This window comes from Neoarius graeffei, chromosome 16 (genome assembly GCF_027579695.1).
Source record: "Neoarius graeffei isolate fNeoGra1 chromosome 16, fNeoGra1.pri, whole genome shotgun sequence".
Taxonomy (NCBI): Eukaryota; Metazoa; Chordata; class Actinopteri; order Siluriformes; family Ariidae; genus Neoarius; species Neoarius graeffei.
In genome coordinates, this window is record NC_083584.1 from 7176269 (window position 1) to 7202244 (window position 25976).

The following is a 25976-nucleotide window of genomic DNA, read 5'->3' on the forward strand; positions in this document are numbered from 1 at the left end:
GGCGGCATGGTGGTGTAGTGGTTAGCGCTGTCATCTCACAGCAAGAAGGTCCGGGTTCGAGCCCCGTGGCCGGCGAGGGCCTTTCTGTGCGGAGTTTGCATGTTCTCCCCGTGTCCGCGTGGGTTTCCTCCGGGTGCTCCGGTTTCCCCCACAGTCCAAAGACATGCAGGTTAGGTTAACTGGTGACTCTAAATTGACCGTAGGTGTGAATGTGAGTGTGAATGGTTGTCTGTGTCTTTGTGTCAGCCCTGTGATGACCTGGCGACTTGTCCAGGGTGTACCCCGCCTTTCGCCTGTAGTCAGCTGGGATAGGCTCCAGCTTGCCTGCGACCCTGTGGAACAGGATGAAGCGGCTACAGATAATGAGATGAGATTTATCATTTTCGTTTCACTTCACAATTATGTGCTACTCTGTGTTGGTCTATCACATAAAATCTCAATAAAAAACTTTTAAGTTGGTGGTTGTAAGGTGGAAAAATGTGAAAAAGTTCAAGGGGTATGAATACTTTTTCAAGGCACTGTAAAAGATGAATCAGGGCTGAGTTTACAAAAATCATTGCAAAGTTGAGATCATTGTAACTGGGAGAGAGAGAGTTCAAAGTGATGCTCGCTCTACCATTATACAATGATGTTTGTGTTTTTGGGAAACTCGGCCCTGATCTGTTTTTACTACTACAAACACTGAATACAGAAATACTGTGATCAGATCAGGAAAAAACATCAATGTGGAATGAAATGTAATGATTTTCCTCCTCAGGATATTTGATGCTGAACCTAAAACCTCTGCTTCAGTCTCACTATTAGAGAATGTGTCTTACTGAGGATCAGGTCATGTGACTCTCAGAGAGAAGATCTTACCCCAGTGTCTCCAGTTTACAGTGAGGATTCTCCAGTACAGCAGAGAGACGCTTCGCTCCTGAGTCTCTGAGTATATTCACAGTCAGATCCAGTTCTCTCAGGTGTGAGGGGTTTGATCTCAGAGCTGAAGTCAGAGCAGCACAGCCTTCATCTGAGATTTCACAATAACCCAACCTGCAGAGAGACAATGACACACTCTTCACTCTCTCAGTTCAGGACACACAGATCAGTTCAGCAGGAACTTTTTCATCAAAGAGACACTGCAGTCTTTAATTACAATGAAATACAGAAACTTAGTCATGAATTATATGAGAGCAAAAACTAATTAACAAATTCTATTTCGTGTGTGTGTGTGTGTGTGTGTGTGTGTGCGTGTGTGTGTGTGTTTGCCAGCCCCATGAGAATGATTCCTCTTGACTGTAAAAACTCGGCAGTGAAACGTCATATCTTTTCACATGCAGGTTTTTATGTTTGAGATGAAACCCTCGATATAAGTTTTAAATTTAAACATGGTGATAGCAGCTACACTGTGTTCACCAGGACTGAAAGCCTGAGATGTTTCCAGTGTGGGGACATCGGGGATAAAAAGTTGAGTTGGTGACACAGAGCTGTGCAGTCGGAGAGCTCAGGGGGTGACACGGCCAAGATACAGCACCAGCAGGGCGGAGACAGTCAGCAGGAGAGCAGAAGAGGTCAGTGCTGAGACCAGCAGTAATGCTAATGATGCTAATGCTAATTCTAACACTGGTGCTGGTGATTGCATCGCTACTAAATCTGAGGTGACTCTGTGGTGATTTTATGTGCACAAAAACATACACACCTGAAGTAATCACAAATGTATTGATTCATATAACCACACATGCAGTAATTTCCTTTTATGATGATTATAGATTAATTCAAAAGTATGTTAATTTGAATAAATGAAGTTAATTCTATTAAAAGTCATAATAAATTGGGTTATGAATGATCATAATTACAGTAAAATACAGCAAAGACATTGTTTACATTGTTTATACTGAAGGTTGTTTTGTGCTAAGTGTATTATTCTGACTCCAACACCTGGAGCATTATCATATGTGGGAATGAGAAAGCCAAGACCATGTGGAATTAACCACCTGTTCATTCTGGAGTGTGTGCATACCGACGGAGTACTTTTATCAGGCCGTTCTAAATTGGGTAGTGTTAGAAGCTGCAGAGTGCATTTTCTTTTTTTAAAATTATATGGAGTAGCAGACTGATCAAGGCCACGAGTGGTTTATTCGCACCTGCAGCCTGTATTAGCCTTAAACTTGATCTGAACTCAGTCATTTTGAATCATGTACTGTACGCTCTGAATGCTGAGTTGTTTATACTATACCCCATCTTATTGTATGCTTTGACTCTTTCTGAATTAAACGTTCATACAAAATATGAGAAGCGTGAGGTGTATTGCCCAATAGGAGGAAAGGAGGAAGGTTGGGCGTGGGGTTAGCTACCCCACCCCATAAAAAAAAAACACTCTAGCTACAGAAGCATCGACGACCAGAAGCCAAGAAATATACCTGGGCAAGGAAGGGTCTCAACCATCGAGACTTATGACGCACTGCAGTGAAAGCCGCAAGGAAGCTGCGAGGCTGACCCCCCTTTTGACACTCAGGAAAACAACAAAAATAGCCACATGGAACATCAGGACAATGTACGAAGCAGGAAGAATAATCCAAGTAGCACGAGAGATGGAAAGATACAAGATTGGTGTGCTAGGACTGAGTGAGATAAGGTGGCTGCAGGCAGGACAGTTGAGACTTGCATCAGGAGAGCAGCTACTGTACTCGGGGAATACGGAGGATGGTGCCCCACACACTGAAGGCGTGGCCCTGTTGCTGGCACCGGAAGCACAGCGAGCACTCACTGGCTGGGAACATGTCAACTCCCGCATCATAACAGCACAGTTCACCACCAAGAAGAAAAACATCAGACTGAATATCATTCAATGCTACGCCCCCACAAACGATGCCGAGGAAGAGAAAAAGGGCGAGTTTTACCAGCAGCTCCAGTCAGTCATTGACAAAGGAAGAAGCAAAGACATGACAATACTAATGGGTGATTTCAATTCCAAGATTGGATCAGACAATACAGGATATGAGGACATCATGGGCACCCATGGACTTGGAGAAATGAATGAGAATGGAGAGCGGTTTGCAGACATTTGCGCCTTGAACCAGCTGGTGATAGGGGGGAGCATCTTCCCTCACAAGCGCATCCACAAGGCTACATGGAGATCCCCTGACCATGTCACAGAAAATCAGATTGATCATATCTGCATCAGTCGGAAATTCAGAAGATCGTGGCAGGATGTGCGAGTGATGAGGGGAGCAGACGTTTCTTCTGACCACCACCTCCTGGTAACATCAGTGAGACTTCGGCTCAAGAAGCACAACACCTCTAGTAATATGCGGACAAAATACAATGTAGGACTACTTAAATGTAGAGACATACAGGAGGCCTTCAATATTAGCTTGAACAACAGGTTTCAGCCTTTGCAAGAACTGATGAATGATGCTGAGACAGACATTGAGACACAATGGGAGTCCAGCAAGAAACTCTGGCTAGACACCTGTGAGGAAGTACTTGGAAAAAAGAAAAACCAGCACAAAGAGTGGATATCTGCTGACACCAACCAGAAACTAGAACTGAGGAAAGAGAAGAAAGCTATCTTGAACATGAGCCGAACTAGGTCAGAAAAGACAAAAGCACAAGAAGAGTACACAGTGGTGGACAGAGAGGTGAAGAACAGCATCAAGAAAGACAAACGTGACTATGTTGACGATCTGGCCAGGCATGCAGAGGACGCTGCAGGACAGGGAAACTTGAAAGAACTGTACTTTATAACCAGGAGGCTTGCCGGCAGGGCTCAGCAGTCAGACAAGCCTGTCAAGGACAAAAATGGTAACCCACTGACAACAACTGAGGAGCAGCTTAAGCGATGGGCAGAACATTTCAGTGAGCTTTTAAACCGCCCTGCCCCAGAAGAACCACCAGACATTCCACCGGCAGAGACAGAGCTTCCCATCAACTGTGACAAGCCATCGAAAGGGGAGATAAGAAAGGCCATCAAAGCACTGAAGAATGGAAAAGCAGCCGGTCTGGATGAGATCCCAGCAGAGGCCATCAAAGCTGACATGGAAAGTACTGTCAACATTCTTCACAGCCTCTTCAGTAAGATATAGGAGAAAGAAGAGGTGCCAGCCATATGGAAAGAAGGAAATATCATCAAGCTACCTAAAAAGGGTGATCTCAGTGTCTGCAGCAACTACCGGGGGATTATGCTCCTTTCAGTACCCGGCAAGGTTCTAAACAGAGTCATCCTTGAGAGGATGAAGGAGGCAGTTGACCCTAAGCTCCGAGACCAGCAGGCAGGCTTCCGTAAGAACAGGTCATGCGCTGATCAAATTGCCAGGCTATGCATCATTGTGGAACAGTCACTGGAGTGGAACTCCCCACTCTACATCAACTTTATAGATTATGAGAAGGCATTTGACAGTGTGGACAGAGAGACCCTGTGGAAACTGCTGAGACACTATGGAGTTCCTCAGAAAATTATTGCAATGATCCAATGCACGTACAACAACATGAGCTGCCGAATCATTCATGCTGGGCAGATGTCGGACAGTTTTCAGGTGAAGACAGGAGTACGTCAAGGATGCCTACTCTCACCATTCCTCTTCCTGCTGGCCATTGACTGGATCATGAAGTCCACCACGACAGGCAGGAAAAATGGGATTCAGTGGACACCCTGGACTCAGCTGGATGACCTTGACTTCGCTGATGACCTTGCACTCCTGTCACACAACCAAAGCCAAATGCAGGACAAGACCACCCGTCTTGAGACCATATCCGCGCAAACAGGACTTAAGATCAGTAGAAAAAAAACAGAACTTTTGAAGATAAACTCCACTTCCAACACCCCTATCACTGTTGGAGGAGACCCTATCAAGGAGGTAGAGACCTTTGTATACCTTGGAAGTGTGATTGACCATCTGGGAGGCACCGACCGAGATGTCACTGCTAGAATTGGAAAGGCGAGAGGAGCCTTTGTCATGTTGAAGAACATCTGGACTTCTAAGGAGATTACCATGAAGACCAAGCTAAGCATTTTCAACTCAAATGTAAAATCGGTTCTGCTTTATGCGTGTGAGACTTGGCGGACTACAAAAATTATGCTGCGGAAGAGCCGGACATTTTTGAACACCTGTCTGAGGTGCATATTCAAGATACGCTGGCCTGACAAAGTCAGAAATGAAGACCTGTGGCAAAGGGCGGGACAGGAATCAGTGGCCAAGCAGATTCTGTGAAGGAAGTGGGGCTGGATAGGGCACACACTCAGGAAGGAATCATCCAGCACCACACGCCAGGCCATGACTTGGAACCCGCAGGGGAAGAGAAAACGTGGCAGACCCAGAAACAGCTGGAGGCGAGACACTGAAGCAGAACTGAGACAGCATGGGATCACCTGGAGTGAAGCAGCAAAAGAAGCCCAGAACCGAGTTCATTGGCGGAGGGTTGTCGATGGCCTATGCTCATCTGTGGGCTAAGGGCCTAACTAACTAACTAACTAATATGGAGTAGCAGACTGATCAAGGCCATGAGTGGTTTGTTTACTCGCACCTGCAGCCTGTATTAGCCTTAAACTTGATCTGAACCCAGTCATTTTGAATCATGTACTGTATGCTCTGAATGCTGTGTTGTTTATACCATACCCCATCTTATCGTATGCTTTGACTCTTTCTGAATTAACCGTTCATACAAAATATGAGAAGCGTGAGATGTATTGGCCAATAGAAGATGTTGAAGTGGTACGACGTGACATGAAAACCAATGAAATTATTTGTATACACTGTTTTGTCCTTGAGACAGTATAAAATGAGAACTTTGTCATTTTTGAGTCGGTTCAATCTGCAGACGGAACTCGGCTTTTACTGGTTGAATAAAAGTCTAAACCTTTCTGCAACTTCTTGGACTTTTCATCATTTTTTGTTTGGAGACTTGGAGAGTTTCCATGACAACTCCAGATGTTAGCAGTAGTGCTAGTGGTGATACTGGCCTTAATGTCGACACTGAGACTGTCACTAATCCCACAAAGCTGCAGCAGGAGAACACACAAGACTCCAACTCAAGAAACATGGAGTCAGGGAACTTGGCAAAGGTGTAGAAAACTTTGTTAAAGAAGAAAAAATATGGAAAGAGTAAAAAGGTGAGAAAATGCCAATCATCCCAAAAGCCCCAGTGAATCAGTAAAGTGTAATGTGAGACAGTGAAAGAGCAGAGTGCAGTCGAGGTGCTACAGGAGAACAGCTCACACACATGGAGGAGGGTGAGATCTCCTCAGATGAGGTGAGTTACTCTGACTGCTCAGGTGTGTCAGAAACACAGCCAGATGACATGAACTCCATCACTCAGCTCAACCGCTTTCTCGAACAGACTAAAGGAAAAAGGACTATTTCACTGTCGAGTTCCTTCCCTGATAAGTTCATGAAATCAGCACAACACGTCACCAAGAAAGAGAACCTGAAGGTGCTGTCACTGTGAAGAACATTTCAACTCAGGAAATGGACATCAGCGGTGTTCTATTATTTATATTTGCCGTGCAGTAATATCTGGAGGCTTGACACAGGACATATGACAGACACTTCTTGTTGGTTTACTCCGTACTTTATTAAACTCCCGCGTGCAACACAATACAACTCCACAAGGTTCCTACCCAGGTATTTTCCCTAATACTATATTCCCCTTTCCAAATAAAGAACCTTCCCTGGGAAGATGCATGAGTAAGCCTTAGTAAACAGTATGAAAACTGTAAATAGAGAAATATTCACTTTCCTTCACAGATGTAACGTATAGGACAGTGTTTTAATTCATGTATTAACGGGATAAATATTAATAAGAACACATATGGCTTATCCTGCCTTTTATCATTATCTTTATCTGTGAAACACTTTTGCTACGCAAACAACAAAACATTTTTCAGCATGCGCCGATGTAAACATTTTAACTCCCTCCAGCATAAGTGCTTGGTAAACAATGAAACATTTTTCAGTGTAACTTCAGTAAACACATCTAGCATTGCAAAACAACAAAGCGTTTCTAACACATTGGAGCCTGATGACTGCCGTTTTGCTGGACCTCAGGTGTGACAGAAGTAGTCACTGCATCAGGAGCAGTATTTTCAGGTTTTGCCTCAGGTAAGTTAGTAGGTGTTTCAGGCCCTCCAGGGGTTGGTGAGAGGTGGTATCTGTTTCTACACAAGGTGCCCCTAGTTGTCTCAGTGATGTAGGACCTTGGCATGTCTGCTGTAGACAAAACTTTGCCTCTTTTGAGCACATCTTTGACCCACACCTGATCTCCAGGTTGCAGGTGTGGCAAGTCATGCGCTCAGTGTCTGCGGTCATAGTTTTGTTGCTGTTTTTGTCTGTATCTCTGTTCTGTTGTTTTCAGTTTTTCCATGTCTGCACATCTCAGTTTGACCTGGGATGGAATGACAGGAACAGTTGTTCTTATTCTCCTCCCCATGAGGAGTTCTGTGGGACTGTATCCATTCACCAGAGGTGCAGCGCAGTAGACCATGAGAGCTAGGTAAGGATCACTGGATTTCTTGAGAAGACTTTCAATTGTCCTTACAGCACACTCAGCCTCCCCATTGCTCTGTGGGAAATGGGGACTGGATGTCACATGTTTGAAGCTCCAATCCTGTGCAAACTTTCTGAAGGGCTCAGATGCAAACTGTGGCCTACTGTCCGAGCGCACTTCTTCTGGTATCCCGTGACATGCAAAGATAGACTTGAAGTGCTCGATCACTTCAAAATATCTTGAGCAATACTCCACAATGACCAAGTAATGATTGTTTCCTGTCTGAAACAAATCTGCTCCTACAGGGGACCATGGCCTTGATGGGAACTCTGTAGGTAGTATAGTTTCTCTGAGATTTGTTCTCTCATGGGCAAACGTGTCACAGTTCTCTATCATTTTTGTCAGCTCTCTGCTGAGGCCCAGCCACCACACCGACTGCTTAGCTCTCTCCCTGCATTTGATTATTCCCAGGTGGCCCTCATGCAGCTTGGACAGCACATCTGCTCTGAGTGATGTTGGGATTACTCTCCTGCTGCCATAGAGTAGCAGACCATTGTTGACCATGAGTTCACCTGAGAATGGCAGACAGGTTTGGAACACTCTTTCAGTAGAGAACTTACTGTATCTACCATCCCTCCACACAGAATTTCTTCAGTTGCTGGAGAATGGCATCACTGTCCTGACGTGTCTGTATTTCTCCGAGTCTCTTTTCTGTAGCTGGCAGGCTTGCAATGACAGGATCAACATACAGGTTGATTTCCTCCTCTTGCAGACCCTCTGCCATGTTGCTGACAGGAGCTCTGAACAGCACATCTGCGGTTGCAATGTTTTTGCCAGCCACATGTGAGATGGTAGAGGAGAACCTCATTAATCTCATGCGCAGATGCTGTATGCATGGTGGGAGTTCATCTAAGCTCTTGGAGCCCAGCAGGGGAACTAGAGGCTTGTGTTCAGTTTTAATATGGAAGCTTTTCCCAATGAGGAACTCAGCAAACCTCTCACAGGCCCATGTTGAAGTGAATGCCTCCTTCCCAATCCGGGCGTATCGCTGTTTGGTACTGCTGAGGGCTCTCGAAGCACATGCCACTGGTTTCCATCCTGTGTCTGCCTGCTGCTGGAGAAGTACGGCGCCCAACCTGAATGAGGTCGAATCGGCAGAGACAAGTGTTTCAGCATTCAGGTCATACAGTGCCAGCCCTGGCGGTGATGTCAGTTCTGCTTTGATGCTATCAAAAGCCTGCTGCTGCTGCTTCTGCTGTGGCCCCCAGGCCCACATGTTGGAGTTTTTCAGTAGGTCTCTGCGAGGACGCATTTTCTCTGCCAAGTGAGCCAGGAACTTCCCGAGATGGTTTGTCATCCCCAGAAAGCATCTCACCTTGTTGATGTTGTTTGGCTCTTTTATGGCTTTGACAGTATTCAACTTATCTGCGCTGACCCCTGATGCCTCAATAACCTGCCCCAGGAATTTTATCCTACTTTTTGAGAACTCACACTTGTCATTGAGTGTAACTCCCACCTCCTGTAGGCATGATCGTGCCCTCTGCAGTCTCTCATCGTGCTCACTCTGTGTGGCTCCCCAGATGAGCACATCATCCATCTGACACAGAACACCATCCAGGCCCTCCAGAATGTGTGATGTGTTTCTGGAAGTGTTCTGGTGCTGATGAGATTCCAAAGCACCGATGGCTGTAACAGTACTGCCCAGATGGGGTAATGAAGGCGGTTAGCAGGGAAGACTCCTTGGACAGTGGAATCTGCCAAAATCCAGCACTGGCATCCAACTTTGAAAACACTTTGGCTCCAGCAAGTTGTTCGAAGGTGTGTTCGACTGAGGGGAGTGGGTGTTTCTCTCTCATCACTGATTTATTCAGCTCGGTGAGGTCGGTGCATATTCTCACCCTGCCCGAGCCTGTACATTTAGGCACCACCACCATGGGTGCACACCACTCCGTCAGCTCCTCCACCTTAGAGATGACTCCTTGCTGCTCCAGATGATTCAGCTCCTCTTTAGCCTTTGGTAGGAGAGGGAGGGAGATGCGCCTGGGCATTAAGAGGGAGAAAGGCTACACCCCAGGCTTCAGTACAATGTTGTACTCACCCTCCATTTTCCCTAGACCACTAAAAAGCTTTGGAAACTTCATTTTTACAGTCTCTTTGGAGTTCAGGCTGATGTTCTCCACTCTAGTGACCAGCTGCAATGCTATGGCAGCCATTGGGCCTCGTAGTGACATGCTCAGCCCTTTCACAACATAGATGTCCTCTGTGGCGCTCTTACTGTTCTTACTGAGAGTTGCTGTGAACATGCCTTTTACCTTGAGATGTGTGCCTCCTGGCCCCTGCAGAATTTTCATAGGCTTCACCAGCCTGTTGAAATGGCCCTGGATGTACAGTGTTTCTGGAACTGTGGTGACATCCGCTTCAGTGTGGATATTAAACAGTGTTCTGGTTGTCCACCTTTACGTTTGTCATTCATGGACTGGCTTTTGCATCAGCTGACAGTGAGCCCAGGAATGCAACTTCATCATCATAATCCTCAGTAGCAACACTCACTTAATTCAGTTTTTGTCCTGCACACTCTCGTGTAATGTCACTTTTTTCTGCAGTGATTACACACTGATTCTCTTGCTGGACATTGTTGCCAGCTGTGCCCTTTTGCATCTCCACGTCTTTTGTATTGAATCTGTCTGTCTTGCGGTGCTTTCCTGCCTGCCTGTCTGTATTGTGACCCCCACACATCGCCACGTTCACGTGTGTGCACACTGTCAAGCTGTGTGTTGGAGATGTCTGCTTTAAAGTTAGTCTTTAACATTTCTTGTTGCTGTATCCACTTTGTCCATTCATCTGCCTTGAATGCAAACTTCTCTGGTGGGGAGACTTGAAACTGACTCATGTTGCTGCTTTGCGGGCTTACTGCTGTAGCCTGAACTGTATCGCTCCCTGAAGGAAAAGAAAACTTACGCACTAAACTCGACACTCTCATACCAGCTTTTAGTCTTTAACAGTCTAACTTTCTTCCAATGTCACTTCTGACACCATGTTCTGTTATTTATATTTGCAGTGGAGTAATATCTGGAGGCTTGACACAGGATGCATGACAAACGCTTCTTGACCGGTTTACGCCATAATTTATTAAATTCACCTGTGCAACACAATACAACTCCACAAGGTTCCTACCCAGGTATTTTACCTAATGCTACAAGCGGGACGAAAGACTCTTCTCAGTTAGTTGTGGACATGATCTATCTGCTCCTCTTTCTGGTGTTCTGGACTTTTCACTGTCTTTTCTGTTTCCACACATGAGACTGGACTGAAAACTCTGTGTCATGGACATTGAGAGACTGGACATGTCAGTGTGGAGTCAGTACACTCCTGCATCCTGAGCAAACACTGGACAAACACTTGGACCTATAAACTTTTAAAAGTCATAGTCTCTCTCTCAGGTGTGAGGGGTTTGATCTCAGAGCTGAAGTCAGAGCAGCACAGCCTTCATCTGAGATTTCACAGTAACTCAACCTGCAGAGAGACAATGACACACTCTTCACTCTCTCAGTTTATATAATTTGCATGGATTACTGCACTTTTATATCTGGAATATACTGTGGAGTTTAAATTACTTATTGTTATTATGTTTACAGCATTTAGCCGACGCCCTTATCCAGAGCGACTTATAGAAGTGTGTGTGGGCGTCACTACGTGCAAATCAGTTGTGCCAGGAACACACTTCACACATTACGGGTGATCAACTTAAAGTGCATATTCTGGACCAATTTCGTGTTTTTTTTTATATGAAAGTATGTCCCTTTACACACTCATCCAGAAGGGTAATTTTGCACAAGGCCATCTGTCTACAGCAGAAAAAAATAAAATAATAAAACACGTCTGGAAAAATCCCAAGGGAGTCTGGAGCCAGCAGGGCTCAACATTAGCACTTGCCCGATGGCCCGGCGGTGTTTTTTACGTCTTTCGGGCCAGTTCGGGCCACTAAATTTGGCCAAACAGTGGCCCGGGCGAGCCAGTACGTTTTCGATACAAATTAACACATTTTATTACTCATATTTTACACAGAATTGTGAAGAAATTGTTTGTAAAATGCACCTTTTCAATACGAGGTCCGCCATCTTTGTTTTCGTCACGCTCCGCTCCGTGGCAGGAGTGTGTCGTCTTCGTGCATCTTCGGAGATGTTCGGCGCTGTTCGGAAGCGTCATTTTGGCGGGAAAATAGCATCTTGTAGACGAAGACGGTTGCGGCAAGGAGACCATCAGAACGGTGAAATTCAAATAGAAATATGTTCAAACTCCACACTCCCCAACCTAGCCAAAGGCCAGGCCAACAGTTTAAATACGATCGTACATAAATTAACTATCGGGTGTTAACGAATGGCTTCATTTTGAACTTGGCAGCCAATTAGAGTGCACGACGTCACGCTTGGTTTACAACTCGCCAAATCGTAAAACAGCATTTCAACACACGCGCTTTAGCTTCAGATGGTGTAAAATCGTTCAGACTTTGTATATTAATATCAAAATTTCAGGATACACTGCCAAGAAATATGGCTACACATGTATCAACTTTTAGTGATTAAAGAATGAAGTATAAATGTTGGTTGCTATGACTGAAATAGAAGAACAGATAAAATAATGTGATAAATTAGATTTGATCCCATATATTATATTATTCAAATATCCAAAGATGATGAAATCTATCAAAATAGCCAAACTAGGTCTACATTAGTTCATTACAACAAAAATAATAACTATTCTGACCCTCTCTGGTACAACCAGACCATGCTAAACCCAGTATACCCCCAGTTGTTAGGGTATCTGCTGTTGCCATGGCAACGGTTTATGCAAATGAGCTGAATTTGCAAAGATTTACTACTAGTTCCCCCAAGGACATATCCTGAAAATTTGGTGTTTATATCTTGTCTTATTAAAAAAACCACAACATTTCACCCCTTTTTGGCTCACCTGAGCATACCTGTTAATGAGCTAATTAACAGGTAATTAGGGTTATAAATCACCCCCAGCGCCAGCAGGCTGCGAGAGCTTTGCATGGTTTCAGTGCACAGCCTGTGTAGACCAAGCGCTCCCATTTCTCTCTCATTGTCTGGTCTTTTGGGAAACAATGACTACTAATCCCATCATGATTGGTGTTGCTACACCCTCCTACGATACATCTGTTAACCATTTTAATAATTACGCGATAACGTTGAAGAAATTTGCAGAAAACCACCAGGTCGTTTTCTCATAAACAAACCAGCGCTGATGTAGCATTCAGAGGGAGGCGTCCCGCACAAGGCCAAATTAACTATATGGGCCTGCGGCACAGTGCCCAGGGGCACTAACCACTCACAGCCAGTGGGGGGGCATCACATGACAGAAACTCATCTCATCTCATTATCTCTAGCTGCTTTATCCTTCTACAGGGTCGCAGGCAAGCTGGAGCCTATCCCAGCTGACTACGGGAAAAAGGCGGGGTACACCCTGGACAAGTCGCCAGGTCATCACAGGGCTGACACATAGACACAGACAACCATTCACACTCACACCTACAGTCAATTTAGAGTCACCAGTTAACCTAACCTGCATGTCTTTGGACTGTGGGGGAAACCGGAGCACTCGGAGGAAACCCACGCGGACACGGGGAGAACATGCAAACTCCGCACAGAAAGGCCCTCGCCGGCCACGGGGCTCGAACCCGGACCTTCTTGCTGTGAGGCGACAGCGCTAACCACTACACCACCGTGCCGCCATGACAGAAACTTGAAAAATATTTTCCGTGAATGTTTGTACACTTAAAATGGTTATCCACTTGACATTGTTAAATAGTCATATATAATTCATTATGAACACTAATTTCATAAGAACAACAACAATAATCATAATTCTGAGCAAGAGTGGCCTTTGTGACCATTAACCCCCCTTTCAACCTGTCAGTTGAGCCAGTCCACCTCCGGTGAAATGTATCAATTTTTTAAAAACCGCGGTAGAAATGAAAAATGGACAGACATCAATTGAGTGGTTGTGCGAAGAGAAAATTAAAAAAAGAGAAAGACTCCAGGCGTGTAGCTGCAATTAAAAATGTTCCAGAGTTAAATCGTTTTTTTATAAAAACATCGACAACTGCTGTCACTACCAGCGCTGAAGCCGAAGCTAGTGAAATCAGCGATGCTAGTGAGGGAGATGGCCCTGCTAGCACTAGCCGGGGAGATGCTACAACCACAGCCAGTGTTAGCCGAGGGGTCGGCGACGACGAGGATCCCCTTGAGACATACAAATATATGCGGCTCAATTTTGAATAAGACATTTCATTATGCCTACCTGAATATCGTTGGTTGTTTTCAGTGAATTTGATGGGCTGATGTAGCCTACTTAATAAATTTTCAATGAGGAAGAATGACCTTGTTTATGTGTACTATTGTTTATGTATACGCTACTATTTTTGACAGCAAAGGGCAAGGTTTGTGAGTGTGCGCAGGAGGTTACTGAACGCATGCACGCAGGGTGGTGGTGGTGGTGGTGGGGGGCACTTGAGGTATAGTGCCCAGGGGCACCGCATTGGCTTAATACGGCACTGATCCCGCAGATGACATCACGAAAATCAATGTTTGCCGGGAAATCCAAATGCCAAGTTTTTTCAGAGGCGGACCAATTCGCCTCAAATGGCTTGATTTCAACTGAATTTTTCTGGTATTGCGCAAGGTAAAAAAATTGCAGAAAATGCAGAATGTTACAGATATTTGATCAAAGTTTAATATAAAATAGGAGAATTACATTGATCTTGCTCCTGAATTTACCCGTGATATGCACTTTAAAGCTCATCAACAACGGTTTTCAATTTATGCACATTTGAAACTTTTATATGTTAAAAAACCCTCTGTAATTTTCTTCTGGTCCCAAGAAGTATTGTTAATCAGTAATAATTAAAATAAGTTAGCGCAGATCACTGCGAATTTCTGTTCAGCTATTTTTGTGACCATTCGGCGCGTGACGTCATTTAAGCCAAACAAACCGCTTGAGTTGAGCCCACTTCTGTTTACTTACATTGCCGTTCGGCTTGATTACAGACGTGTGTTCAGGAATTTCCAAAGAAAACCCCATGCCTTATTGTTGTGCAGTGAACTGTAACAACGGGACCGGTTCAGGAAGAAGTTTTTACCGTTTTCCAAAAGAGGCGGAAAGAGTGGATTGTGCGTGTGAAGTGAGAGGGTTGGCAGCCGGGTAAATACGCCGCTCGGTGCTCCCATCACTTTGAGGAGGTTCATTGAATCATTTTTGAAGAATCCCCATCTGTTGGAGAGTTTAGGTGTCAGTGTTGGACAGAGAAGCTCAAACCTGACGCTGTTCCAACAAAATTCGAGCACAAAAGCAAGCAGTCAAAGAAGAAACGGACCAGCACTGCTCAAGCAAAAAGGAGAAGATTGGAGGTAAATATTTTTACCATTGCTTGCAATTTTTCGAGTAAAGAATCCTGAGGGATCCTGTACAATCATTGTGTAAATGAGACAAAAGGGATAGTTTGTCATGGCTACCTGCCAGCATGCTAACATGCGATTGACTAACATGATAAATGACTGTGTGTATCTATATCCGAACGCAAGTGTTCCTAATGAAGTGGCCACTAGGCTGAAGTTAATTTGTCACCGCTAAAATGATACCTGTGGGCATGCAAACATGCTAATGGTTCACATGCCATTTGCATGCTAAATGCATGTGCGTGTTTATACAGACACACGTGTTCCTAACAATGTGGCCATTAAGTTGAAGTTGATTAGTCACAGCTAACATGCTAACTGCTAGCCTGCTAACATGACAATGGCTGACTTGCTCAATGTACAACCCCGATTCCAAAAAAGTTGGGACAAAATAGAAATTGTAAATAAAAACGGAATGCAATGATGTGGAAGTTTCAAAATTCCATATTTTATTCAGAATAGAACATAGATGACATATCAAATGTTTAAACTGAGAAAATGTATCATTTAAACAGAAAAATTAGGTGATTTTAAATTTCATGACAACAACACATCTCAAAAAAGTTGGGACAAGGCCATGTTTACCACCGTGAGACATCCCCTTTTCTCTTTACAACAGTCTGTAAACATCTGGGGACTGAGGAGACAAGTTGCTCAAGTTTAGGGATAGGAATGTTAACCCATTCTTGTCTAATGTAGGATTCTAGTTGCTCAACTGTCTTAGGTCTTTTTTGTCGTATCTTCCGTTTTATGATGCGCCAAATGTTTTCTATGGGTGAAAGATCTGGACTGCAGGCTGGCCAGTTCAGTACCCGGACCCTTCTTCTACGCAGCCATGATGCTGTAATTGATGCAGTATGTGGTTTGGCATTGTCATGTTGGAAAATGCAAGGTCTTCCCTGAAAGAGACGTCGTCTGGATGGGAGCATATGTTGCCCTAGAACCTGGATATACCTTTCAGCATTGATGGTGTCTTTCCAGATGTGTAAGCTGCCCATGCCACACGCACTAATGCAACCCCATACCATCAGAGATGCAGGCTTCTGAACTGAGCGCTGATAACAACTCGGGTCATCCTTCTCCTCTTTAGTCCGAATGACACGGCGTCCCTGATTTCCATAAAGAACTTCAGATTTTGATTTGTCTGACCACAGAACAGTTTTCCACTTTGCCACAGTCCATTTTAAATGAGCCTTGGCCCAGAGAAGACGTCTGCGCTTCTGGATCATGTTTAGATACGGCTTCTTCTTTGAACTGTAGAGTTTTAGCTGGCAATAGCGGATGGCACGGTGAATTGTGTTCACAGATAATGTTCTCTGGAAATATTCCTGAGCCCATTTTGTGATTTCCAATACAGAAGCATGCCTGTATGTGATGCAGTGCCGTCTAAGGGCCCGAAGATCACGGGCACCCAGTATGGTTTTCCGGCCTTGACCCTTACGCACAGAGATTCTTCCAGATTCTCTGAATCTTTTGATGATATTATGCACTGTAGATGATGATATGTTCAAACTCTTTGCAATTTTACACTGTCGAACTCCTTTCTGATATTGCTCCACTATTTGTCGGCACAGAATTAGGGGGATTGGTGATCCTCTTCCCATCTTTACTTCTGAGAGCCGCTGCCACTCCAAGATGCTCTTTTTATACCCAGTCATGTTAATGACCTATTGCCAATTGACCTAATGAGTTGCAATTTGGTCTTCCAGCTTTTCCTTTTTTGTACCTTTAACTTTTCCAGCCTCTTATTGCCCCTGTCCCAACTTTTTTGAGATGTGTTGCTGTCATGAAATTTCAAATGAGCCAATATTTGGCATGAAATTTCAAAATGTCTCACTTTCGACATTTGATATGTTGTCTATGTTCTATTGTGAATACAATATCAGTTTTTGAGATTTGTAAATTATTGAATCCCGTTTTTATTTACAATTTGTACTTTGTCCCAACTTTTTTGGAATTGGGGTTGTAAATGTCTGTGCATGTTTTTACACAAGTGTTCCTAATAAAGTGGCCACTAAGTTGAAGTTGATTTGCAATGGCTACCTGCTAGCATGCTAACATGCTATTGACTAACATGATTAATGTTAGTGTGTATGTTTAGAGGAGGCTATAAATGGTAAAATGCTTGTATTAATATTAGCAATAAATTATATTAGCAATATAAACGAATCCATGTTCTATTATAGGGATTGTGTGTGTGTGCGCCCCTGTGCACATCAGTGGGGAACCCCATTAAATGTCCTGGTATATGTTATTATTGAATTGTTGAAAATTAGCCTTGTATGTTTCTCTCCAGCAAAAAAAAAAAAAGTATATTTAGAAAGTGGTTAAATAAATGAACCTCCTAAACGTGTGCTCGGTTCGCAGGTAAACACAGAGCTGCTCCCGGTCTGTTTGGCTTAAATGACGTCACGACGACGGGCCCCTGGCGGTGAAAGGGCGCTTAAGTGAGATGTAAAGAAACCTTCAGAAATTGGGCAAAAGAGTATATTTTAAGCATTTTATTCAATTTTAGGGTGCAAATTAGACACCAGGAAGATTGAATTCACTTTTTGGGTCGTTCTTCTAGACAATAAAGTTGATATTCTACATTTCACCTCCGACCGTTGCCTATGACCTTTAAACAGAAAAAAAGTATGAAGAAAATCAGCCTTTCTGTTGGAAATGTTCAGTTCAATTTGACTTTGACGAGTATTTACACAACACTTGACTAAAAGATTGATAAATGAAGCCGTGTGTGTGTGTGTGTGTGTGTGTGTGTGTGTGTGTGTGTATAAGAACAAACAGGGCTGAGTTTCTGAAAATCATTCAAAAAAGTTAAGATCATTTTAACTGGGAGAGAAAGAGAGTTCAAAGTGATGCTCGCTCTACCATTAACCCCTTTGGACATAATGTGTACACATGAAGTTCCATAGCATTTTTCCTTGTGTCCGAAGGGGTTATACAATGATGTTTGTGTTTTTGGGAAACTCGGCCCTGATCTGTTTATACTACTACAAACACTGAATACAGAAATACTGTGATCAGATCAGGACAATAACAGCAATGTGGAATGAAATGTAATGATTTTCCTCCTCAGGATATTTGATGTTGAACCTAAAACCTCTGCTTCAGTCTCACTATTAGAGAATGTGTCTTACTGAGGATCAGGTCATGTGACTCTCAGAGAGATGATCTTACCCCAGTGTCTCCAGTTTACAGTGAGGATTCTCCAGTACAGCAGAGAGACGCTTCACTTCTGAGTCTCTGAGTTTATTCCCAGACAGATCCAGTTCTCTCAGGTGTGAGGGGTTTGATCTCAGAGCTGAAGTCAGAGCAGCACAGCCTTCATCTGAGATTTCACAATAACTCAACCTGCAGAGAGACAATGACACACTCTTCACTCTCTCAGTTCAGGACACACAGATCAGTTCAGCAGGAACTTTTTCATCAAAGAGACACTGCAGTCTTTAATCACAGTGAAATACAGAAACTTCATCATGAATTATACAAGAGCAATAACCAAAAAAATACAAACAATTTCTATTTATTGTGTGAGAGAGAGCACGAGTCTTCATAAGAAAATGGAACTTCATGATGAAAGACAATTCCCCTATAAAGGAGTAAATGTCCCCAGTCTCTCCATCCCTCACTTATTTAAGACTGCTTCCTGCATTCTTTATGATGGAGACTGTAATTATTGTACCGATCCGAATACGTGACTGATGTAAACACAGCAACAGTGCAGCGGCCATTTTGGATGTAAAACAAACAATGGCGAGTAGTGTGTGTCCGGTGTTTAATTTTCACGAACATTTGAAGAAAATTAGATGATAAAAGCAAATTGAAATGCATCGTATATTAATAAATAAGTACATCAGTCAATAAATGTCCAAATGTCAGCCTTAGAAAAACAGACCCATATTCCATCACATCAGCGACGTCAAAAGCCCTAAACACAAAAAGTCTTGTAGAAATGGCCAACAGAACACTGGGTTCAAAAGCAAAAGTCCCCGAGGTCACAGATATTGACATTGTTGGTTATTTGGTTCTGACAATATCTTATACACTAACAGCCAGTTTAAAGCTTCCAAAAGCTTTGACACTTACAAATATTTTGTTTCTGGCTGGGTTCATGATGCCAGATTGTGGAAGATTTATGACACAACAATCTTCCTTTCTGCTCAAAATTACATTTAAAAATAAAATTTGCCAACACTGATTAATGACGAATGCACTGGAAAATATCAATTAATTCAATACATTTTCTTTTACAATTGTTTTAATTTACTTTGTAATTTAATTTCTAAATGAATTAAAGTATTCAGATAACTAAAATGCACACTGATGGTTGCTGGTGGGTTTGTTGAAACTGCTGAGAGACATGCATGTCTTCTTATTTATTTACTACAGATAACTAACTCATTATTGAAAATGTGTTTATTTATTTTGTCATTTTTATAATTTGAAGTGCAGGAACTAGATAACTAGATTTCGACCTTAGTTTTTACAATAAGACCGTTACTTTATATGATATAAACCCTTGTGTTCTTAAATAGACCAGTAGCCCTTTAATTGTCAAGCCATCTGGATTTCTGTAGATTTTAATAGTTTCAGGCCACATGTTAAAATATATTGCAAATTGTAGTTGCTTTTATAAAAATTTACTTTCCATGCAGTCTGATTTACATTGTATCCCTGTTATCGCTCAGTAATTGGATGTTTCTAGGGACCTATCGTAAATTTGCCATTGTGAATATATATATATATATATATATATATATATATATATATATATATATATATAATCTCCTTCTCACCCCCGGCGGGGGGGTGGTATCCATGTCATCCTCAAGCTCGGGTCCTCTACCAGAGGCCTGGGAGTTTGAGGGTTCTGCGCAGTATCTTCGATGTTCCTAGGACTGCGCTCTTCTGGACTGAGGCTTCAGATGTTGTTCCTGGGATTTGCTGGAGCCACTCTCCCAGTTTGGGGGTTACTGCCCCAAGTGCCCCCACTACCACGGGGACCATGCAACCCTTGACCTTCCACATCTGTTCCAGCTGCTCTTTCAACCCTTGATACTTCTCAAGTTTCTCATGTTCCTTCTTCCTGATGTTGGCGTCAGCTGGGATCGCCACATCTATCACCACCACCCTCTTCTGCTCTTTGTCCACCACCACTATGTCCGGTTGGTTAGCCAGGATCTGTTTGTCAGTCTGGAAGCTGAAGTCCCACAGAATCTTGGCCCTGTTGTTCTCAGCCACCTTCTGTGGTATGGCCCATTGGGACTTGGGTATTTCTATTCCATACTGGTTGCAGATGTTCCTGTATACTATCCCAGCCACTTGGTTGTGCCTCTCCATGTACGCTGATCCAGCTAGCATCTTACACCCTGCTACTATGTGCTGGACTGTTTCAGGGGCTTCTTTGCACAGCCTGCATCTTGGGTCTGATCTACTCTGGTAGATCCTGGCCTCTATGGCTCTTGTGCTTATGGCCTGTTCTTGTGCTGCCATGATTAGTGCCTCTGTGCTGTCTGTCAGTCCTGCATTATCCAGCCACTGGTAGGATTTCTTGATATCAGCCACTTCCTCTATCTGACGGTGGTACATGCCATGTAGGGGTTTGTCTCTCCAGGTTGTCTGTTCCTCCTCCTCCTCTGCACTCTCATCAGGGTTCTGCTGCCTGAGACATTCACTTAGCAGTTCATCCTTTGGGGCCATCTTTCTGATGTATTCTCGGATTTTCGATGTTTCATCCTGGACCGTGGTCTTGACGCTCACTAGCCCTCGGCCTCCCTCTTTCCGCTTAGTGTATAGTCTCAGGGTGCTGGACTTGGGGTGGAACCCTCCATGCATGGTGAGGAGCTTTCTAGTCTTGATATCTGTGGCTTCTATCTCCTCCTTTGGCCAGTTTATGATACCAGCGGGGTATCTGATGACTGGTAGTGCGTACATGTTGATGGCTCGGACCTTGTTTTTACCATTCAGCTGACTTTTCAGGACCTGCCTTACTCTCTGGAGGTATTTGGCTGTGGTTGACTTCCTTGTGGCCTCTTCATGGTTTCCATTAGCCTGTGGGATGCCAAGGTACTTGTAGCTGTCTTGGATATCACCTATGTTGCCCTCTGGTAGGTCAATCCCTTCAGTCCGGATCATCTTGCCTCTCTTTGAGACCATCCGGCCACACTTGTCCAATCCGAATGACATCCCTATGTCATCACTGTAGATCCGGGTGGTGTGGATCAGCGAGTCTATTTCTCGCTCATTCCTGGCATACAGCTTGATGTCATCCATGTAGAGCAGGTGGCTGATTGTTGCCCCACTACGGAATCGGTACCCGTAGCCGCTCTTCGTGATGATCTGACTGAGGGGGTTCAGGCCTATGCAGAACAGCAGTGGTGATAGCGCATCTCCTTGGTATATGCCGCACTTGATGTTGACTTGGGCAATGGGTTTTGAGTTGGCCTCTAGGGTTGTCTTCCACATTTCCATTGAGTTCTGTATGAAGGTCCTTAGGTTCCTGTTGATCTTATACAGTTCCAGACATTCCAGTATCCATGTGTGTGGCATTGAGTCGTAGGCTTTCTTGTAGTCAATCCAGGCAGTACACAGGTTGGTCTGTCTCTTCTTACAGTCTCGGGCGACTGTTCTATCGGCCAGTAGCTGGTGCTTGGCTCCTCTGGTGTTACTGCCAATTCCTTTCTGTGCCTCGCTCATGTATTGAGCCACATGCTTACTCATTTTTGCCGCAATGATGCCTGACAGGGCCTTCCATGTTGTGCAGAGACAGGTAATTGGCTGGTAGTTGGATGGGATGGGGACCTTCTGGGGGTCCTTCATGATTAGGACTGTCCTGCCTTGGGTTAGCCATTCTGGGTGGGTTCCATCCCTCAGCAGCTGGTTCATCTGTGCTGCTAGGCGTTCATGGAGTGCAGTTAGCTTCTTCAGCCAGTACGTATGGATCATATCGGGGCCTGGTGCTGTCCAGCTCTTCATCTTTGACACTCTTTCTTGGACGTCTGCCATTGAGATGGTTACTGGTTCTTGTTCTGGGAGGTTGCTGTGGTCAGCTCTTAGGTCCACTAACCATTGGGCATCGGTGTTGTGTGATGCCTTTCTTTCCCATATGTCTTTCCAGTATTTTTCCACCTCAGCTCTTGGTGGGTCTGACCGGTTGTTGTTCCCCTGTCATTGAGAGTACACCTTGGCTGGTTCAGTGGAGAACAGCTTGTTTATTCTCCTGGCCTCTCCTTCCTTGGTGTATCTCCTCAACCGGGTGGCCAGAGCTGTTAGTCGCTGTTTGGCAGTTTCGAGTGCCTCTGGTATGGAGAGTGAGTTGTACTTCCTGGGCGCCCCTTTATTCACCATGTTCCCTTTCTGTAGTTCAGCTAGCTGGCTAACTTCTCTCCTTGCTGCCTTTATCTTGGCCTCTAATCGTCTCTTCCATGGTGGATACTGTTTGTTATGTCCCGAGCCCACCTTGTGTCCAAGCATCTCCATGATTACTGTTGCTGTACTGTGTATCAGCTTGTTGGTCTCAGTGATGGTTCTTGTGGAGATTGTCTTCAGAGCAGCATTCACATCTACTAGTAGTACTATACATATATGTGTGTGTGTGTGTGTGTGTGTGTGTGTGTGTGTGTGTGTCTTGCACAACTAACAGAACTGATAATAAATTTCAACATGTAACCCTGTTAAAATCCCCACACATTAAAATAGATGTTAAAATAGAAAGCATATTTGTAAATATGTTACTTCCTTTGGTTAAAACTATAATGAAAATGGTTTAAAGGGTATTTCATAAAGGTTAAAATAGATGTAGGTTAAAACAGATTAAAAGTATAACAAGTTTAAAAAGGTTTAAAAGATACAAATGTACATTGTTAAATATTTACTTTTATTTTGGAAAGTTCATGTGAAAAGAGGAAGTACTGATTGGGAATATGGATAATACTGGTCATTCATTGGTTGAAGGTTCATGATTTAAGGTACAGACAGGACGAGAGTGAGTGTGGGAAGGGAAGCTCGAGGAGAGGACAAGAGGTTTTTGGACAGTTTTGTCTGATGAAGGTGACGGGCGATCGTCAGCAAAGAAACAGCTCTTGGCTAAACAAGAGAGCTTTGGATTTCTGGAGAGCGGTAGGGTTAGAGCAACAGGGTGGGGGAAGAGGGATTTCCGCCTTCTTCTTTTGTTGCATGTTTTCTGACCAGCTGTAGGGGGGTTGAGGTGTGATCCGGGAGGAAGCAGGATGGCAGGCGAGGATGAGGGAGAATAAATAGATGGTATGGAGCAAGGCATTGACCTGATACAGGCTAATGAAAGACGCACTGAAGCAGGTGAATTTCAGACGGTCAATCACAACAAGAGAAGGAAGGGACAATCATCTGAATCTGACGAGAGCGGTAGGGAGGAAAGTAAACCAACTAAATTAAAAGTAATATTTCGATTTCAATCCCCGTGTACTGTCAATCCCATAAAGGCCAGTGAAGAATTTCACAAACTGGTCGGAAATGTTCTTGCAGTCTTGCCTTTGAGAGATGGTAATCTAATGATTGTTTGTTGAGATAGAGACCAGCAACAAGGTTTAATGAAGTGTAAGATGTTCTTGGGGAAAGCGATTAAACCACAGGTGTGGGAAGAGAGAGGAAAAGTTTTGGGGGTGATTTCAGGAGTATCGACCGGCATGTCTGAAGAAGAGATTAAAACTAGTGTGAGGGGTGCACGAGTTATTAAAGTGAAACGTCTACCTATCACAAGAAATTGAATTAAAAGTGCAAGTCTGTCTGTTATGCTGGTGATGGATGAGGATAAATTGCCAGACAGGATTAAAATTGGGTATGTCAGTTACAGCGTTAGACCATATATCCCCCCCCCCCCCATGAGGTGTTACAAATGCCAAAGATTCAGACACATTGCCGCGGTATGCAGGGCTAAACCCCGCTGCGCCAAATGTGGGGGCGAACATGATTATGGCAAATGCGCTGAAGGTACAAAAATAAAGTGCTGTAATTGTGGGGGCGAACATAGTGCGGCATATAAAGGGTGCGAGGAACACAAAAAAGCAGTGCAAGTACAGAATGTGCGAGCAAAGGAGAAATTGTCTTACGCTGAAGCTATTAAGAAAGTGAATAGCAAAGCAAAGCCCATTGCCCGAGTACTTTCTGCCTCCCAGCCTCTACCGCATAAAGAGATGCTTTGTAATTATAATTATGAAATTCGTAAAGCAAGACAGTCTTTCTTCTCCAACATCATCAGCAGGAATATGAACAATGCCCGTGTGCTATTTTCAACAGTAGAGAAGCTAACTAATGCCCCACCACAATTAGCACCTGAACTTCTATCAGTTAATAAATGCAATGAGTTTGCATCTTTTTTCAAAGGTAAAATTGATAAAATAAGGCAGAATATTTCTCATAATATATCTCAGTTGCAAAAAATTGAAAAACTGCAATCACCAATGACACAGATAGATTACTTTAACACAATGTCAGAATTTTGTTTAATTGATTATGAGACTCTTGAAAAAACTGTACAAAATCTCAGTTCTTCAACATCTGAACTGGACATTCTGCCCACCAACTTTTTTAAGTCTGTTCTTCATCTTATAATTACAGATGTGCTTCAAATTATAAATACATCCTTGGAGACTGGCGTTGTTCCTGTGTCCCTAAAAAAAGCTGTTGTAAAGCCCCTTCTTAAAAAAAATAATCTGGATCCTTCAGTGTTAAATAACTACAGGCCAATATCAAATCTACCATTCATCGGGAAAATCCTGGAAAAAATTGTCTTCAATCAATTAACTGCCTTCTTGATTTCAAACAGCCGTTTTGATAATTTTCAGTCAGGATTTCGTGCCAATCATAGCACTGAAACAGCGCTGATTAAAGTTATAAATGACATACGTCTTAATACTGATGCAGGCAAAACATCGGTCCTGGTATTACTGGACCTCAGTGCAGCTTTTGATACTGTTGATCACAACATACTGCTATATCGACTTGAACACTGGGTTGGATTGACTGGTAAAGTTATCAATTGGTTAAAATCATACTTAAAAGATAGAAGCTTCTTTGTTACCCTGGGAAATTGTTCTTCAACGTCAATGCCCTTGACCTGTGGTGTCCCCCAGGGGTCGATTCTTGGACCATTACTTTTCAACCTTTATATGCTCCCACTTGGGCAAATTATCAATAAAAATTCAATTTTGTATCACTGCTATGCAGATGATACCCAAATTTATTTTGCTCTATCACCTAATGACTATGCCCCCCTTGAATGTCTCTACCAGTGCATCGATCAAATCAATAGCTGGATGTCACAAAATTTTCTTCAGTTGAACACAGATAAAACAGAAGTATTCTATTTGGAAAAAAAGATGAAAGACTCAGGATTACCACTATTCTTGACACAAAAGGGATTAAAACTAAAGAAATGGTTAAAAATCTTGGTGTTTTCATTGACAGCGAGCTAAACTTTGACAGTCACATGAAAGCAATCACTAAAACGGCATTTTATCACCTAAAAAACATTTCCAAACTAAGAGGACTTATGTCAAAAAATGATCTGGAAAAACTAATACATGCCTTCATCTCTAGTAGGGTTGATTACTGCAATGGCCTTTTCACAGGCCTGCCAAAAAAGACCATCAAACGACTTCAGCTGGTTCAAAATGCAGCAGCGAGGGTTCTCACACGAACAAAAAGAACAGAGCACATTACTCCAATTCTAAGGTCCCTTCACTGGCTTCCAGTAAGCTACAGAATTGACTTTAAAGTATTGCTGCTGGTGTATAAATCTCTAAATGGTACAGGGCCCAATTACCTCTCTGATATGTTGCAGCGGCCTAACCCAATCAGATCTACCAGATCGCAACAGAAAAATTTACTATTAAAACCAGTTGTTAAAACAAAGTGTGGTGAAGCAGCTTTTAGCTACTATGCAGTACATCTATGGAACCAACTGCCAGAGGACATTAAAAATGCTCCTGCTGTTGGCAGCTTCAAATCTAGGTTAAAGACCAAGCTGTTTTCAGATGCTTTCTGTTAAATAATTAATAT

The 25976-nt window shown here is 43.4% G+C and overlaps 1 pseudogene; it reads right to left on the reverse strand.

Moving 5' to 3' along the window:
* Window positions 1–25976, reverse strand: part of LOC132901033 (NLR family CARD domain-containing protein 3-like) — a 70507-nt pseudogene that overhangs the window by 17138 nt on the left and 27393 nt on the right.